This window comes from Heptranchias perlo, chromosome 25 (assembly GCF_035084215.1).
Source record: "Heptranchias perlo isolate sHepPer1 chromosome 25, sHepPer1.hap1, whole genome shotgun sequence".
Taxonomy (NCBI): Eukaryota; Metazoa; Chordata; class Chondrichthyes; order Hexanchiformes; family Hexanchidae; genus Heptranchias; species Heptranchias perlo.
Genome location: NC_090349.1, coordinates 31,501,850 through 31,517,279, shown reverse-complemented (window position 1 = coordinate 31,517,279; position 15,430 = coordinate 31,501,850). Strand labels below are relative to the sequence as shown.

The 15,430-nt window shown below is 44.4% G+C and overlaps 1 long non-coding RNA gene across 2 annotated transcripts in view; it reads left to right on the top strand.

Moving 5' to 3' along the window:
• Positions 1-1,387: 1,387 nt before the first annotated feature.
• The window catches only part of LOC137342393 (uncharacterized), a 75,579-nt gene continuing 61,536 nt past the window's right edge, over positions 1,388-15,430 (top strand). The window contains exons 1-4 of one of the 2 annotated variants that reach the window (XR_010967248.1): positions 1,388-1,474; positions 6,668-6,775; positions 9,574-9,661; positions 10,897-11,141. This is a non-coding gene — a long non-coding RNA (uncharacterized lncRNA). Of the gene's footprint in view, positions 1,475-6,667; positions 6,776-9,573; positions 9,662-10,896; positions 11,142-15,430 lie in introns of those variants that run through there. The other variant, XR_010967247.1, reaches the window with a different exon arrangement.

Genomic DNA, 15,430 nt, shown 5'->3' with positions numbered 1-15,430 from the left:
GATGGGCTCTTCGGAGGATGCCAAGAGAGGCAAAAAGGGAAGCTGTGGGCTTATTTAAGAAGGAATGAAACCTGGGACGGCAGCAGGAGAGTAGGAAGGTCAAGGAGTGCTGAAGGGATGGGGTAGGGATTTAGGGGGGCAGAGTACCCGAGAGGGGAGAAATGAAAGTAGGCATGACAACAGGAAAGAGGGGCCTCGGAGGGGTAAAGAGAAAAGAGGGAAAAAAAGGGGAAATAGAAGCGATGGGCCCGGGTTTGGAGCAGCAGCCAAAATGTGCACTAGTGGACACAGGGAAACATAGGTGTGGTTACATAGGTGTGATTACATAGCAAGATTGGGAGATATGTCCTGGTAATAAACAGGGAATAGAGAGAAGACAATAGGAGGGAGTCCAAGGCTAAAGTCCGAGGTCCCATGGTGGGATAATGTTGACGTAGATAGGGTGGAGAGGATGGACATATTTGGGTGATTAAGTTTATAAGATGTTATTTATTCAGTGTTTGAATATTTTCTTTATTATACTCGTAGCTTAAATAAACTCCTCAGTTCAGATTAGGATGGGCCTGTCAGTGGGAGATCACTCCAGGTTTGGCAGCAAGAGTTAAGCATGTTCAGGGCTTCTAGTGGGAGTCAGGTCAGGACTGCTAGTGGGAGTGGGAATGGGGTCAGCTCAGGACTGTCAGTGTAAGTCAGGTTAGGTTGCCAGGCAAAGTTGGTTCAGTCAGGGCTTCCAGCAGGAGTTGGGTTAATAAGGAAGATACAACTGCAACCCACGCTTCTAAATCCAGCACTAGCTCTGCTGATGCATCCAAAACTTGAGCTTCTTTTGTATGACTAAATCCTTGTTCTGAATGGGACTTTAGAGTTTTGTTTCTAATTTTCCCCTTTCAAACTTTATGATTTATCATGATTGGTCTTTAACAAGGCCCATGGTCCTTAACAACCCCTTAGCAGGAATGTTTTTTGTTTTTTTAATTGGTGTTTGTCTCTTTCATGATGAAAGGCACAGAGTATCTGTAGAAAGGAATATTTGAGTTGTTTCTACTTGCTTGCTCATCTGTTTACACACATCTACTTTCTTGTTACCCCCCCCCCCCACCCCCCAGCCCCACCTTGCCGGAGGAACATAGATTTGCAGTTATTGGTCTACATATTATTGATTATTTAATTGTTGGGACCATCTACAGATTGAGGTCAACTCTCAACCACTTCGACCTGTTCAACCTCCCACACACTTCACACTGGTGATTCATATAGTCAGCTTTCAGGCGTGCTGCTCCTTACGGAATCTGTCCTAAGTGCAGATTACACCCTCTGTGCTTGCTTGTGTGGGTGTGTGGCAGTACAATCTGCATGGGCGTGTGTGTGGGTACGCCTGCCTGTGTATAGTGATACACAGTGTGATCGTTGCCCATACTTTGTTCTTAGGGGCTGATTTTCTAGTGGCTGTCGTGGTGGCTCTGGAGTGAAACAGGTAATTAGGGATTGGAAAATCAGGCAGAGATCACCTTATAAGGTCTCACTCAAAATGGCAAAGGTCCTCAATTTTAATATAAAATGACTACCAATAGTACGATTCTCCAATTTTCTTGTGAAAAATGAGTTGTACGATCAGACTGCTTGTATGAAATGGGCAATCAAGGTCATGCTGAGGAAGTTCTGGGTTGAGAAAGTCACTGTTTAAGGGTGGAGTAGCTTATTTGGAGTATGTGTGGAAGCAGATTTGAATTTATGCAAAAGCTGAATTGTCAAGTGGTGTTTTTGTTTGACATTTTGTTTAACTCAACTCATACTAAAACGTTCACCACAAATACCAGTCCTTTGATCTGTTTACACTTTATTATACACCCGCAAAAGAAAACTCTCTGAGCACAGAAAGTGCAAGCAAATTTAATTCCCCAAAAGTGATTAATGTAGATAGCTGGGCGTGCTTTGGCCTGGTGGGTCTCCTGTGGCAGGGGTTAGTGAGCTTTCTGGGATTTAGTGGGAACCTCTTGCAATTAAGGTGACCGTTTACCTCCTTATATGCAAACGTAGAAGAAGAAAGGCAAGAAAACACCATGAGGCCTATCAAACCTGGCATAGTACAACTACATACACCACTCACCCAACCACTGCCCCCCCATAATATCATTTCCTAGGAGAGGCAAAAATACAGAGGAAATAAAATTGTGGCCAATTCAGGAAAAACTCTGACAAATTCCTCTCTGACTCCCCTAGGCAATCAAATGAGCTCCAGGAGATGGCAGTAGTCCATGACTTCTCAGAAGCTAACTAGTAACTTTCCATATATAACTGGAAATATTATTTTCACTCAGACGCTTTTCAAGTGCCCTTTCAAAGGACTGTAGCGAATCCGAAAACACCTTATGTTTCAGGGGGCGATGACTCTCTGTGTAAAGAAATACTCTTGGCATCTAACCTCTTTTCTGACAGATTTTATATGGGTGATCTCCATCCCTACCATCCCTATCCATCTCAAATAATCTAACTAACTGGACTGAGACCAATCCTGTCATCATTTTTCAAACCTCAATGATCTCCCCTCAAAGCCTGAATTTCTCTAAAGTAAATATTCCTACCTCTTGGAGCATAAACTCATAACTAAGAGCCATTAGACTAAGCATTGTTCTGGTTGCCCTCCTCTGCATCTTCTCCAGAGTCTTGTTATCACTTACCATGTGCTGGGTCATGAGATGGTCCTGCAACTGGTACCAATGTGTCTGCTGGTATGAGAGTGAAGCCCGGCATAATCACAAGACCACAAGATAATTATGGTCGAAGAAGACAATTTGGCCCATCTTAATTCATTCATCCAGAAACATTCTCATGTCATCCCACTGTAGCATCCAATTGTCTCCATTGCTCTATCTGGAAGTTTATTCCATATGTTGATCACTTTTTGTGTGAAGAAGAACTCCCTAATATCAGTCCCAGAAGTACCTTTCACTGGTTTGAACATTTATCGCTTAGTTCTACTCCCATAGTTTATCATTTATGTAATATTCTGGGTTTACTTTATCCATTCCCTTAATTTTAAAGTATATATCTCCATTAGATCATCCCTCAAATGCCATCTTTCCAGGCTGAAAAATCCAAGTTTTTCCTCGTAGCCTAGACACCCAGCTCTGGGGATCAGCCTTGTGGCTCTTCTCTACAGTGTTTCAATGTCTCCTTTGTTTCTTGGTGACCAGTACTGGACGCAGTATTCAAGATGCTGTCCAACCAAAGCACTGTACAGCTCCTCTAACTTCTATTGTTTTGCTTTTGTAGTTCAACATTCTATTGGCTTTGTTGATTGCTGCTCTGCATTGATTGGATATGTTGGAGTAGAAATTGGACCTCATTGCACCTGTTTTATGGGCGTAAAACCGGCGCAACGAAGGCCAATTTCATGGACCAATGTCCTGTGTCCCAAGGACGGCTGAAAGACGTCAAACCCGATATTGGGTCAGGACATTTTTCAGGCGTCTCTGGCAGCTGCGTAAAACTGGTGTTAGGCCCCTTACATATGTAAATGGGGGCCCTCGTGACTGTTTAGTCTTCTTCTGATAAATTGGATTTTGATCAAGCCTGCTCTGCTCAGGATTCTTCAACGGGTTGCTGTGGCCTATGGGGACTGCCACCAAAAGGTAAGTTTAAAAAAAAAAATAGCTGTGGAGCCAGGAGGATCAGGAGTGCTCCCCCAACTCTATAGTACATGCAATTGCCCTCCCCCCCCCCCCCACCCCCCTGTTGCTGCTGCACCCCCTCCTGGAATTTATCTTGGGGCAGCTGATGGTCAGGAAAGCAGCCCAAAATTCATCTACTTAAAATGGGCAAGCTACCTGTGGAGTTGTGACAGGTGCTGGCACCCCCTTTATGTTGTTAGGTTCCAAGATGTTAAGCACAACCAGTTCAAATTGAAAATTAGGGGGCCCTCCTCCTGTTCGGGTTTGCTTCCATCTCCAATGTATTGCCTTATCCTTGAAACTGAAAAGTAGTGTTGAGATGTTGGAAGTTTGAAGAGCAGATAGGGAGACGCAAGTGACCATCCTGCATCCCAGCTTGTGTGTAAGTAAATGAACATGAATCATGCAGGTAGGTTGTAGTTTGTGGTGTCACATTTCCAAATAATGATACGACAGCTGTTCCAGTTTGAAGTGGCAGTAATAGTGTATGCCTTGCTGCAGTATTCACATGCATGTGAAGCTTGGAAAGAGCTACCTTGTGGCAGGCTTACGATGCAGCCTCAAACCAGTCATGGTTTGGCAAGGTGTGAGCAAACTTGGTATCTACTTAGTATAGCAAAATACTACACCCGTTAGCTGTTAGATGCAGCATTTACTGTGTTCGCCACCTCCTGCTAAGTGGACTTTATGCTGCTCCTGTGGGGAGGTTGCCCTGGGGTCCCAAACAGGGCAGCCCTCCTTTATTGTAATTCTTGCAGAAACACCTCCGAAGCTGCAACAGAAAATGGAGGTGCTCTGCACTGTTAGCCTGAAATTTCTAGTTTTCTGTCCAGCAACAAATGGCAGCCTCCTTTAAAAGCAGCTGGAGCCTTTGAGGGCCACAGCTAAGTGGTAACCCCTGACTGTGTGCTCCCACCAAAAGGTCCGATCAGGCTGGCAGTTTACTATATTTCAGCTCCAGGACAGGAAAATCCCCCTTTTACTCTTTTGCAGCTTTGATCTCTGTGCTTTGTCTTCCCTCACGGTCCATTTTTATCTTTGTACCTACACTTTTGAGAAAATCTCTTCAAATAATAAGTAAAACACGAAGGTATGGGCAGATTCTCCATTCTTGTCTGCTCAGGGAGAGCTGTCTGCCACCTTGAGTTCCAGTGAAGGAGTGACTGGGACAAACAAGGCATCACTTAATCAATCATAGCATTAGCACAGTATGGGGAAACCCTCCATCAGCTAAAGAGTTAAACGCAAGAAGAGGTTGAGGGAAAACATTTTTATTTTCTTTCTATAAAGCTGAAACCGCCTTCTTTGAGTCAGAGTAGAGATAGGAGAACCCGGCAGACAGAGTCAGATTAGTGCAGGGGAAAAGGGCGGAAAGCGAGTCTGGCCCTTCCTCCCCCTCCCTAGGTCAGTGGCTGCAAATTGGTGAAGGCTTTTTTTTCTCTGAGAGCAAAGGGAAAAATACAGAAATGATTGCCAAAGAAAACAATGGGCCCTTCCAGTGCTGGCCGCGTCCAGACAGTCTGGGCCTCAATCCAGCTTTCAAGCACCTCTCGAGCCCCTGAAAGTGCTGGAATAAGCAGAGGCACAGCCTGGGCTGAGAGCAACCTCGACAGAAGGCAGAGTAGGTGCAGCAAAGACTAATCAAACAGCCCAACATCAATGACATTTAGTAAAGGAAAAGTAGGGAGCCTTCAGTCTCGGTGAAAGACTTATTGGGTTCGCCTGAGGGCTGAGTTTCCTGAAGGCCCCAAAGAAAGATTTTGAAATGTTAGAGACGGAATCTGATAGGCGGTTCTTTGCACAGCAAATTCTTTTGTTTGCTTTCTCAATCTTGGATACCTTAAAAGATTTTAATTATTAGTTTAATCTTGGCTCTGAGTGAGAAGTGCACATTTTGTAATAAAAAAGTTCATTTCAATTTAATAAATTGTGCATACTATTTAATGAATAGGAGTTTAATTTCCTCTGCAGTGCACTGCTTAACACGTTTTATGTAAAATTTCTTTATGCACTATTTCAACCCAATTTAAAATAATTAGAGTGGCCAGGAGGGAAGGGGGTTGAGTACTGGATGGATCACACACCTTTCCATTTTCCCCTCACTCTCTCCTCACGGAGTGAGGAGTTCTATGTAATTCTATCTAGGGATCATGGAGTATTTATGATAGGGTAGATTGTACATGATTAGTGTGCTGGTTGACGTGTCTGCATCAAATTCCCATTTTTAGCATGCTGGTTAATGCATTTGTGACCGATTCCTCTGCGTTAATAAAACAAGCCCAAAGTAGCACACAGCGGAATTTTAACCCCAGTCTGAAAGTTAGTCAATGTTTTGAGAAAGGTGAAAAGGCACAGGGAAAAGAAGAAACTCAATGAAGTTTCTCCACCTCAAGAAGGTAATGAAATGAAAGTCCAGGGTATCAGTCTATTGTTGAAAGAACCCTTAAATCTGCAAATACATTTGAATCCACACAAGAAATTTCTAAGAAGTAGAGTAGGGGTTAGTGCTATTCAGTCTTGACCAGTTACATTCCACTACTGATATTCTGACGACTGGGACCTGCGTCCCATACAGTTTGCCACTTGTCCTTCCAGCCACCAATCCTGTGTTCATCCACCTCTTTCTTTTGAGGCTTTTCCCCTTCTTTCTCCATCATAATCCACTCCCACTCTTCTTGCGGGACAAGGTAGAACACAACAGGAGGGAGATGTCAAGATCAGGAAGAGGGCCGGCATCAATGCAAGTGCTCAGGCCAATCGAGTACGCCAGCATTGACATCATTGGCAAGGGAGGGCATGTGGTGCTGCAGATGGTGAGGCTGGAGGACTCACATAGTAGGGCATCTGTCCATCTTCCCTTCTTTCTCTCCTGATACTGAACTCTTTCCCTTACACACTCTGCATGACAACCTGGTGGTGCATTGCATTGCCATTCAACGGCTACTGCTGACCCTTCTTATTACATGCTAACCCTTGTCCGTCTCCCTTCTTTCCAGGTCCTGGGCCATGGAGCAGCAAGTGCTGAGGAGGTGGACCTTCCCAAAGATGCACCATCACTTGGTCTCACCTTTTATAAGATCGCTCAGAAATTGGCACAAAAAATAGTGAGTTAGAGGTATCTGCATTGGGTGAATCACTGAGCACAAGTGAGAAGGAGCAAGTGCAGGAGGAAAGGACATCCGAGGAAACAGCTTCCCAGGGGGCCAGCTCACGTCTGGCAATGAATACTTCAGGGGCCCAGCCTTTAAACGAAGGATGATTGAAGTTCACCACCAATTGCTCCCTGACAGGGAGCTTCCACAGCACGTTGGAGACTGTGGAGGAGACAACCATCAACTTGTGAGGGTTCTGTTGTGTGACATCAACACTTTGCAGTCATCCATGGAATGTGTGGTCACTTCACTAGACAGTGCAGCTGTGACCTCCATGCAGGATACTACGGCACCAGTTATAGCATCACTAAGGCATGTTTATACTGGCGCCAAGCAGGCTCTTGGCTCCACTATTTCCTCCGCTTTGGACAGTCTGGGAGACTGAATGGATATGGGCGACACGGACCTCTTACAGTCTGCTCTACCGCCACCCCACGAGAGTGGCAGTGGCATAATGGGAATGGCATAGGTTGCTCTCTCTCCGGATGACAGCATGCTTGCTGTCCATGCCACTCCCTCAACCAATGGCCACCCTGGTGCCAGCAAGCCATGTCATAGATTGGGAATGGAGAATTGGCGCAGTATGAAGGCATCATGACAGCTACCAGGATAGGAAATCCGCCCAACTGTTTTTTTTCTCCAAATTTTGGAGCTGCTGATGCTTTGTTTCCGCTTGAAAATGGACATGAAAATCGCCCCAATCAGCCTCCACATTAAAACTGGGGCTGCTGCAGGCCTACAATTGACCCCTCCTGATCGTCTTACTCCCCTGCCCTCCCCTGGACACGCCTGTGGGCCTCGGCTGGCATTTGAGCCGGTCAAAAATGGTCAGGCCCTGACCGGTGAGTTGAGTTGGGGGTCTGATTAGTGCCCAGAATTATGCTGATGAGGGCTGAGGGCCAACTTAGGACAGTCCTCGGGCCTGTCCGTTCTGACGCGCCTTGGCTGCATGCCACATGAAGCGCGCCCAGTTTCAGGCGCTAAAGAATTTAGGCCCCAGTGACTTCTCCCTCACACTCGCAGACTCAGTGACTCCTCTGTTCTTGATGATTTGATGTCCTCATTACCGGACAAGTGTTTAAACAAAAACATTCTGAAAACTTAGCAGAAATTCAAGGAAATAAATTGAAGCATTTCAAAATGAATTAAAGTTGCTAGTGGCTTTTTGACTTTTGGCAGCTGTCCTGCTGGTGGTGCTCCTTCTCTAAGAGAAATGAACTTTAATCAAGTGAAATATTTATAGCACAATGTGTACAGGGCTTTTGATGCTCAATGGTTATGATCCAAGCTGTGATTTTTTTCTGTCACAGGACTTGTGTATCTCACTGACATGAAATATAAGCCCCCAAATTTTAGCTGGTGGCTCAACGGAAAAGACTGATGATCAAGTATATTTAAAACACTGCTGTTTTTGTTGAGAGGAGCCTTGTAACTCTTGGGGGTAGATTTTGACTTTGTGCAATAGTGTAAAAGGGTTGATCGTGTTGGCAGGCCGTTTTACATCTCTCCTGATTTTTATTTCCATTGACTTCAATCGGGAGAAGTGTGAAATGGGCTGCTGATTCTCTATCGCACAAAGTCGAAATCTATCCCTAGTAGTCTCCAAGCTGTGGACCTGGGTTTGATCTTTGCTTTAATTGTCATCTGAACTCAGTTACGAGTAATGGTGAAAATTTGCTCAGGGTGGGGAGGAAGATACTATGTGGAGCATTTTATATTTGTAGAGACCTCTACCTCATCAGGTGGCACCCATCCCCTTGGAATCCCATTTCAATCCTTCTTATCAAGTATGGCGCATGTTAGCTAACACAGAGCAGCATTCATGCCAGCCATGCAGATGTTCTTGTTCTCGGAGATCTTCCTGAAGCTGAAGTGTGGATGCTCTCCGGAGATTACAGCCTGCACATTCCAAGAGAATGAGGTCAGGTCTCAGATTGCAACGGTGTGAAATCTGCAGAACTGTAAAAATCAACTTATCAAGTGGTTGAGCTTTAAATCGCCCAGGAGCTGTGTAGGAAACTGGGTTAACTTATGGTATTGTAATGCTCTGTAGTGTAAACATAGAGCGAGGCCGACTACCTCCTGGGACAGTATTGGAATGCTGAACACTGCGAGTCCTAATGGTTTGCATGTGTCTCAATTGCAATTGTAAACTGGCCCTGGCTGAAGCTGTTTTTCCTCCATGTGCTTCAAGTTTCCTTGTAGTTTTATGGAATTGAAGTTAAGAAAAATCTTGAAATTTCCTTGCATGCCACTGCCTCCCTGAGAGACACTTCACGAACATCTAAGGTCCATGGGTTGGGGAAGACAGTGTTGGGGATGGGTGGGGGAAGATGGTCCTGATCATCATTAGATACATCTGGCAGATATCTTTTTTTGAAAATAATACGTGTTCCTAATCGGCAAAGGATAATTATTCCTAAAGAGACCAGGAACAAGAAGACCAGACATTTTGAGCTGGTGCTACTTATGGCAGGTTTATGCTTCGGACTGATGCTTATTGTGAGCTGGACTACATGAGAGTATTATAATTGAAATGTGTTTGGGCAAATCCTTAGTTTGCACTGGAGGATTTGAACCAAGGCTTTTAGATGCAACTACAGTCCTCTATATGGTAATACCAGGAATGTAAGCTTGTATTCTAATCTGACAGTCCAGTGTAGTGCTGAGGCAGTGCTACATTGATGGAGATGTTGTTCTTTGGATGAGATGCTAACCTGAGGCTCAATCTGCCTTTTCCTGTGGTTTAGGTGGATCTCATGGTATTATTTGAGGAAAAGCAAGGAATTCTCCCAACGTTCTGGTCAGCCAATTCCCAGCCAACACCACCAAAAGCAGGTAAACTCTTTATTCACCTCATTGCTTTTCACCTTATGTTTGCCTGCATTAAAAGTTATTGCACTTTAAACTAATTCAAGTAGCCATGAAGTGCTTTGAGGCATCTCTGAGAAATAAGATAAGGTGCTATATAAATGCAAGTCTTTGCTTTGGTTAATCAGACCCCTGACACAGCACAGAGTCTGTCCGCCAATCCCAGTAGAATAAATAGAACAAGATTGTTGAGTTTGACTTTGCCTAACTAGTCGTTGACTTCATTAAATGATATAGTACAGAACGAAGCAACTCTCTCAGAATCTGTCAATTGGCTATTAAATCCATCAGCTGCTTCTTTGTGTAATTAGTTAGTAGATTTGAACTCTTGAGGGGTAATTTTCTGACTCTGTGCTCTCATTGGGAAGCCGCACCTGTCAGAAGCATGTATCGGTGATGAGGCATCACGGAGCAAAGGGAACGGCCGTGGTTGTGGACTCAGACAAGGAACTCTGAAGAATGCCCAAGATTTTAAAAAAGAAATTGAGATCGGCCCCCTTACACAATGGGGCTGATGGAAGTCTGTGTGGGGTTTGGAGGGGGGAACGGGACCTGGGTGAGCACCACCCCCCACATCCCCTCCAAAACGTGTACAATTGCTGGATTCTCTAACTGCACGGGGTAGGCAGGCACTGGGGATGAGCTTGCAGTGGTGCTTGTGCGCACCTGCCCCATACGAATTAGGTGCACTTGAAATGACCCTGTAAACCCTGGCAGGGTCAGCACAGGAGGGAACTGGCAGGCATGATCTCTGTGTAACCGCTTGGACTGTGGCCCACAGACAGTCGGGGCCCTGGAGTGGGAACCCTGGTTGAATTCTCTTGCTCTGCACTCCTTCCACCCCCGTTACCCCACCCAAGTCAATTGCTGTTGTGCCAAAACTGGCTTAGATCACATAACTCCACATCAACCAGAAATTGAGCCATTACATTCTATGGCTTAGTGTTACAGCTCACGGAGCAGATTTTTTTTATTCTGTATTAACTTTCAAGTACTCCTAAAAACAGATTATCTAGTCATTTATCACATCTGTTTGTGGGATTATACTGTGCCCAAATTGGCTGCCACGTTTCCTACATTACAATAGTGGCTAGACTTCAAAGGTACTTCATTGGCTGTAAAGCACTTGGGACATCTTAAGGTCATGAAAGGCGCTATACAAATGCAAGTCTTTCTTTTTACTCCATTTTGTTCATCGCTAGGAGTTATTTATTCCCACCTCGGTCGCTAAAGCTTCGATTCTGAGTGCTATGGGACAGAAGTGTCTACTTTGGGCAAGAATAAGTTGACAATGCACCTTTGTCAACATCAAGAAGTCCGTTTTGGTGAAACACCCCAGTACATATCATGTATGTGCATTGGCACTGCCATGAACGCTTGTCCTCCTGAGGGAAACGCGTGAGGTAGAGAGACTTCCTGGCAAAGAAGCAGCAGAGAGTGACGGAAGGGCAGTGAGAAAAATAAATAAATAAGCATTTAAGTTCAGATTAAAAGCTGTAGTAGACGTGTGTTTTTTTTTGCTCTACCCCCTAAGCCTTTCATTTATTCTGCATTGTGAGGAATACGGAGCCTCAGACAGGAACAGGAAGGAAATCTAAAAATTGTAATTAAATTTCACTACAACCCAGTGAATAAATGCAGCCCCTGATGTGGTACTAAGCCACTTAAACTATGTAGGTCCCAGAGTTCAATCCTCATGCGTGCGTCGAGTTAGCTGATTTCAGCTGGGAGGCGGCAGGAGCACTGCAATTGGGTTCAGCGTTCCTGGGCTGGGAAATGGGAGATCAGCCAGGGTTTCTTGCAGTTAAAACAAAAAAGAAGTCCGCGACAAGTATACATTCAATTTAATGGCAATCACGGATTCTGAAGACATGCATTTTGTCCTCCCATCAAACGGCGGTCAGGGCTGGGGAAAGAAATACCTATGATATAATTCGGCCTTTTCGTTCATTACTGCTAAAGGAAATGTGGCATCAAAATGTTAAATCACGTTGGGGGGAGGGAGGGCCAGGAGGTCAATGAATAAAATGGACTTCGGTCTCTTTTTAAATAAAGGCCACTTACCATGCCTCTGTCCCACCACAGGCCTACTGCAGCTGATATTTTTAGCATGGCAAGACCACAAGTAAATAAAAAAAAATGAAAGATGGGTGTTGAGCAGTTCATTACAAGGAGAGGCTGTGTGTTCCCAGCACCACGAAGCAAGGCAGATAGCTGTTAGAGGAGAATATTGATCCCGCCCCATGTGATTGATTGATAAGAGGCAGGTTTATGGAGTGCTGTGAGCTGATAACATTTCGCAGGGTCTAAGGTACAGTTCCAGTTACTGTAATAGCACAGCGCGCTTGCAGGCTTTTATATATGACCCTTTTTATGGAGTGTTTTTTTTACTGCCTCTGGCAAGTCAGAGCACGGGTCTCTAATATTGAGGTTTTCAGCTATTAGTGGTGCTGCTGATATAAAGCTGCAGGAGCGGCAGGTCCCCTGGTGTTTAATATACCTCCGTCAAGAGTGTCTGTTAGTTATAATCAAAGGTTACAAGAGGCAGGTACACTCGAGCTCACATAAAGCAGTTATACAATTTATCCTGATAAGCAGTCATTGCACAATATTTGGAGTTGAGCAGAATTGCCAACTAGGGTGGTCACCCTTCTGGTGTTTGAAACGGGCAGTCTGGTTCTTAAGCTGGCTATCTGGGAACATTCTAAGAGGTAAAACAGACACAAGTGCATTTCGTTCCCTGTGTGCACCTGTTAGTGTGTTTTGTATAAAGTTGTGCCCGTGCTATTTCAACGCACAAAACAGGGAACAGAAGGAATGAACCCAGAAATAATTGCAATTCTTGATGTGCCTTGTAATGTGTAGGCATCAGTTATCAAGGTTAGTGAGGTTATTGATAAATATTCATTAGTAGCAAAGCAAACATCAGGTCCCACTCCCTGCTCTGCCTCTATCCTGCCCTTTGTCTGGTTTTGAACTTGGCAAAAAAGGTTGGTAATCCGATCTTCAAGTTGCTGAATTGGAGCATTTTTTATACTGAGTTATTTTTCTCCTGTTCTACTTCCTTGTCAAACTGATAGCTGCATTTCCAACATAAGTCTCGGCCCTGATTTTGTGAGGCTCCGCCGGCAGCTCAGCCTCAGCACCAGTGACCGTGGGATGGGAAATCAGGACACACAGGCCCACACGCCCTATTTGTTGGGTGCCACTTTTTGCGATAAATAAACTGGACAGGCAAAAGGGGGCTGTACTGGCCTCCAGCACAAACCTCTTTTAATTGGGGAAATTATGCAGACTTATACAAATTTTCCTTTGTTCTGGCTCTCACCTTGCCCACATAAAATGGCTGGCTGACTAATGCACTGTCTTAATCTGCAGAAGCAGAATTCTTAAAGTTGGGAATCACTTTGTGAAAAGTTGTAACAAATTGCTTTTTTTTTCAAGAAGTTTTTATATGTTAGTTGCATTTTGCTTCCTGCAATGGTTTTTGCTGTTGTGGAAGGTAGAGTTTTTGCATTCTAAGAATTTTATTTCCCATTACTTTTTACAATGTTCTTGCTTGCAGCTGCAATTGAATTTGCAGCAAACAAAGTGCTCAGAACAAAAGGTCCTTTTGAACATTCCTATAAGGTTCCATAAGGAAGATGAGTTAATCAGGATGCAATGAGGCCTGAGCTGACATGCCCATGCTTGTCGTCACCCAAGGACCTGCATTTATGGACCCAGGCATTCATACGAGGGCATAACATTGCAGACCTGTCATCACCGCCATTGCTTCACAAATGAGGTTAATGCAGAACTATGCCATTTGCAGACAAATTCTAGAGAATGGACAGCTCTTCCCATATCTGTGAAGGATACAGCAGCATTAAGTTTTTAAGCCACTGCAGAGGACATCTGTCTAATCAGTCAGTCTGTCCATAGGTGTATCAAGCAAGTGACAGATGTGGAACAACAACTTCATCACTTTATTTGTGGGAAGGAAGCTTCGCCTGGACAGGGCACAGGACATTTACTAGGTGGCAGTCTTTTCAAGAGTTTCAGGGCATAGTTGATGGCAACCAATATTGGCATCAGGGCTCCTACCATCACCACAATTGCCTATATCAACACAGAGTTCCATTCTATTAATGTTGAGATGATATCAAGTAAATTTGTGTTAACCCATTATCCTTTAGCTGTTTTGGCTGCACACTCTGGAATGTTCTACCTAAATCCCTCTACCTTGCTTCGTCACTCTTTTCCTTCAAAAGACTCCTCACAATCTACCTCTTGCTTTTGATTACAGTCCCTAATCCTTCTCCCTCCACTTCTTAGGTCTCCTTATTTTCCCTTCTGTGAAGCACAATGGAATGTTTTACTACGTTAAAGTTGTGGTATAGATGCAAATTGTTCTGGTCATCCTGGAAGTACCGATAATAGTTTCATTTATGCGTCAGTCCAAGGTACCCCCATTATGTGAACGTCCAGATAGACTGGATGGAGCGCTGCTAGGAGACCGTTGATAACTTCTGCAGCCTTGACTGGTGATCCTACTGAAAAAACCCCTGAAAAGCGATGGAAAGCAAAGGCAACGAGGCACATGTCTCCACCAAAAATGATATCCGGGCTTGATGGTTCTATCCTCAGGGCTCCCCAGCAGATGCATTTGATGGTGCCACGTGCTTCCCGGCAACTGTGCAAATCCATCACACATTGCAGAGGTGCAGCATAGAGGTCAAAAGGTGTCATGAAGACCTTTGTTTAAAAGATCAACTGCCTTCCAAAGGCAGGCCTAGTAACATACCAATCCCTGGCCCATACTGCAAGGGAATAGCTTGGGTTGGAACAATGTGCAACTGCTTCCTTGTTCCTCGGCTACCTCTATCACTTGCACCTTCTCACTCGTGAAAGAGGCTTCACGTGATGCTCCCTCCTCAAACTCACTATTTAAATGTCCTGGGTTCTTGGATCTGTGCTGGTGCTTATGTAAGGTGGAATGTGTGTGGTGCAAACTGCTGAGATGTGCTCAGGTCCTGGGTGCCACTAGCTGATGGTGCTTCCTCTTGGGATGACCCTGTATGAAGGGAAAAGGAAGATGCATTACAATGGTTTCAGCATGCAATGCCTTCTAAGAGAAGAAAGAACTTACAAAGAATTTACAGCACAGAAACAGGCTATTCGGCCCAACAGGTCCATGCCGGTGTTTATGTTCCACCAGAGCGTCCTCCCACACTTCTTCATCTAACCCCATCAACATATCCTTTTATACCCTTCTCCCTCATGTGTTCATGAGGGAGAAGGGTATAAAAGTCACCTCAACTACTCCTTGTGGTAGTGAGTTCCACATTTTTACCACTCTTTGGGTAAAGAAGTTTCTCCTGAATTCCATATTGGATTTGTTAGTGACTATCTTATATTTATGGCCCCTAGTTCTGGTCTTCCCCACAAGTGGAAATATCTTCTCTACGTCTAACCTATCAAACGCTTTCTGAATCTTAAAGATCTCTATCAGGTCACCCCTAAGTCTTCTCTTTTCTAGAGAAAAGATGATACCATTTCTGCTTCCATCGTAGTAAATCTTTTTTGCACCTTCTCCTGTGCCTCTATATTCTTTTTATAGTGTGGAGACCAGAACTGTTCGTAGTACCCCAAGTGTGGTCTAACCACGGTTCTGTACAAATTTAGCATAACTTTTCTGCTTTTCAATTCTAACCCTCTAGAAATGAACCTCAGTGCTTTTTTTAATGGTCTTGT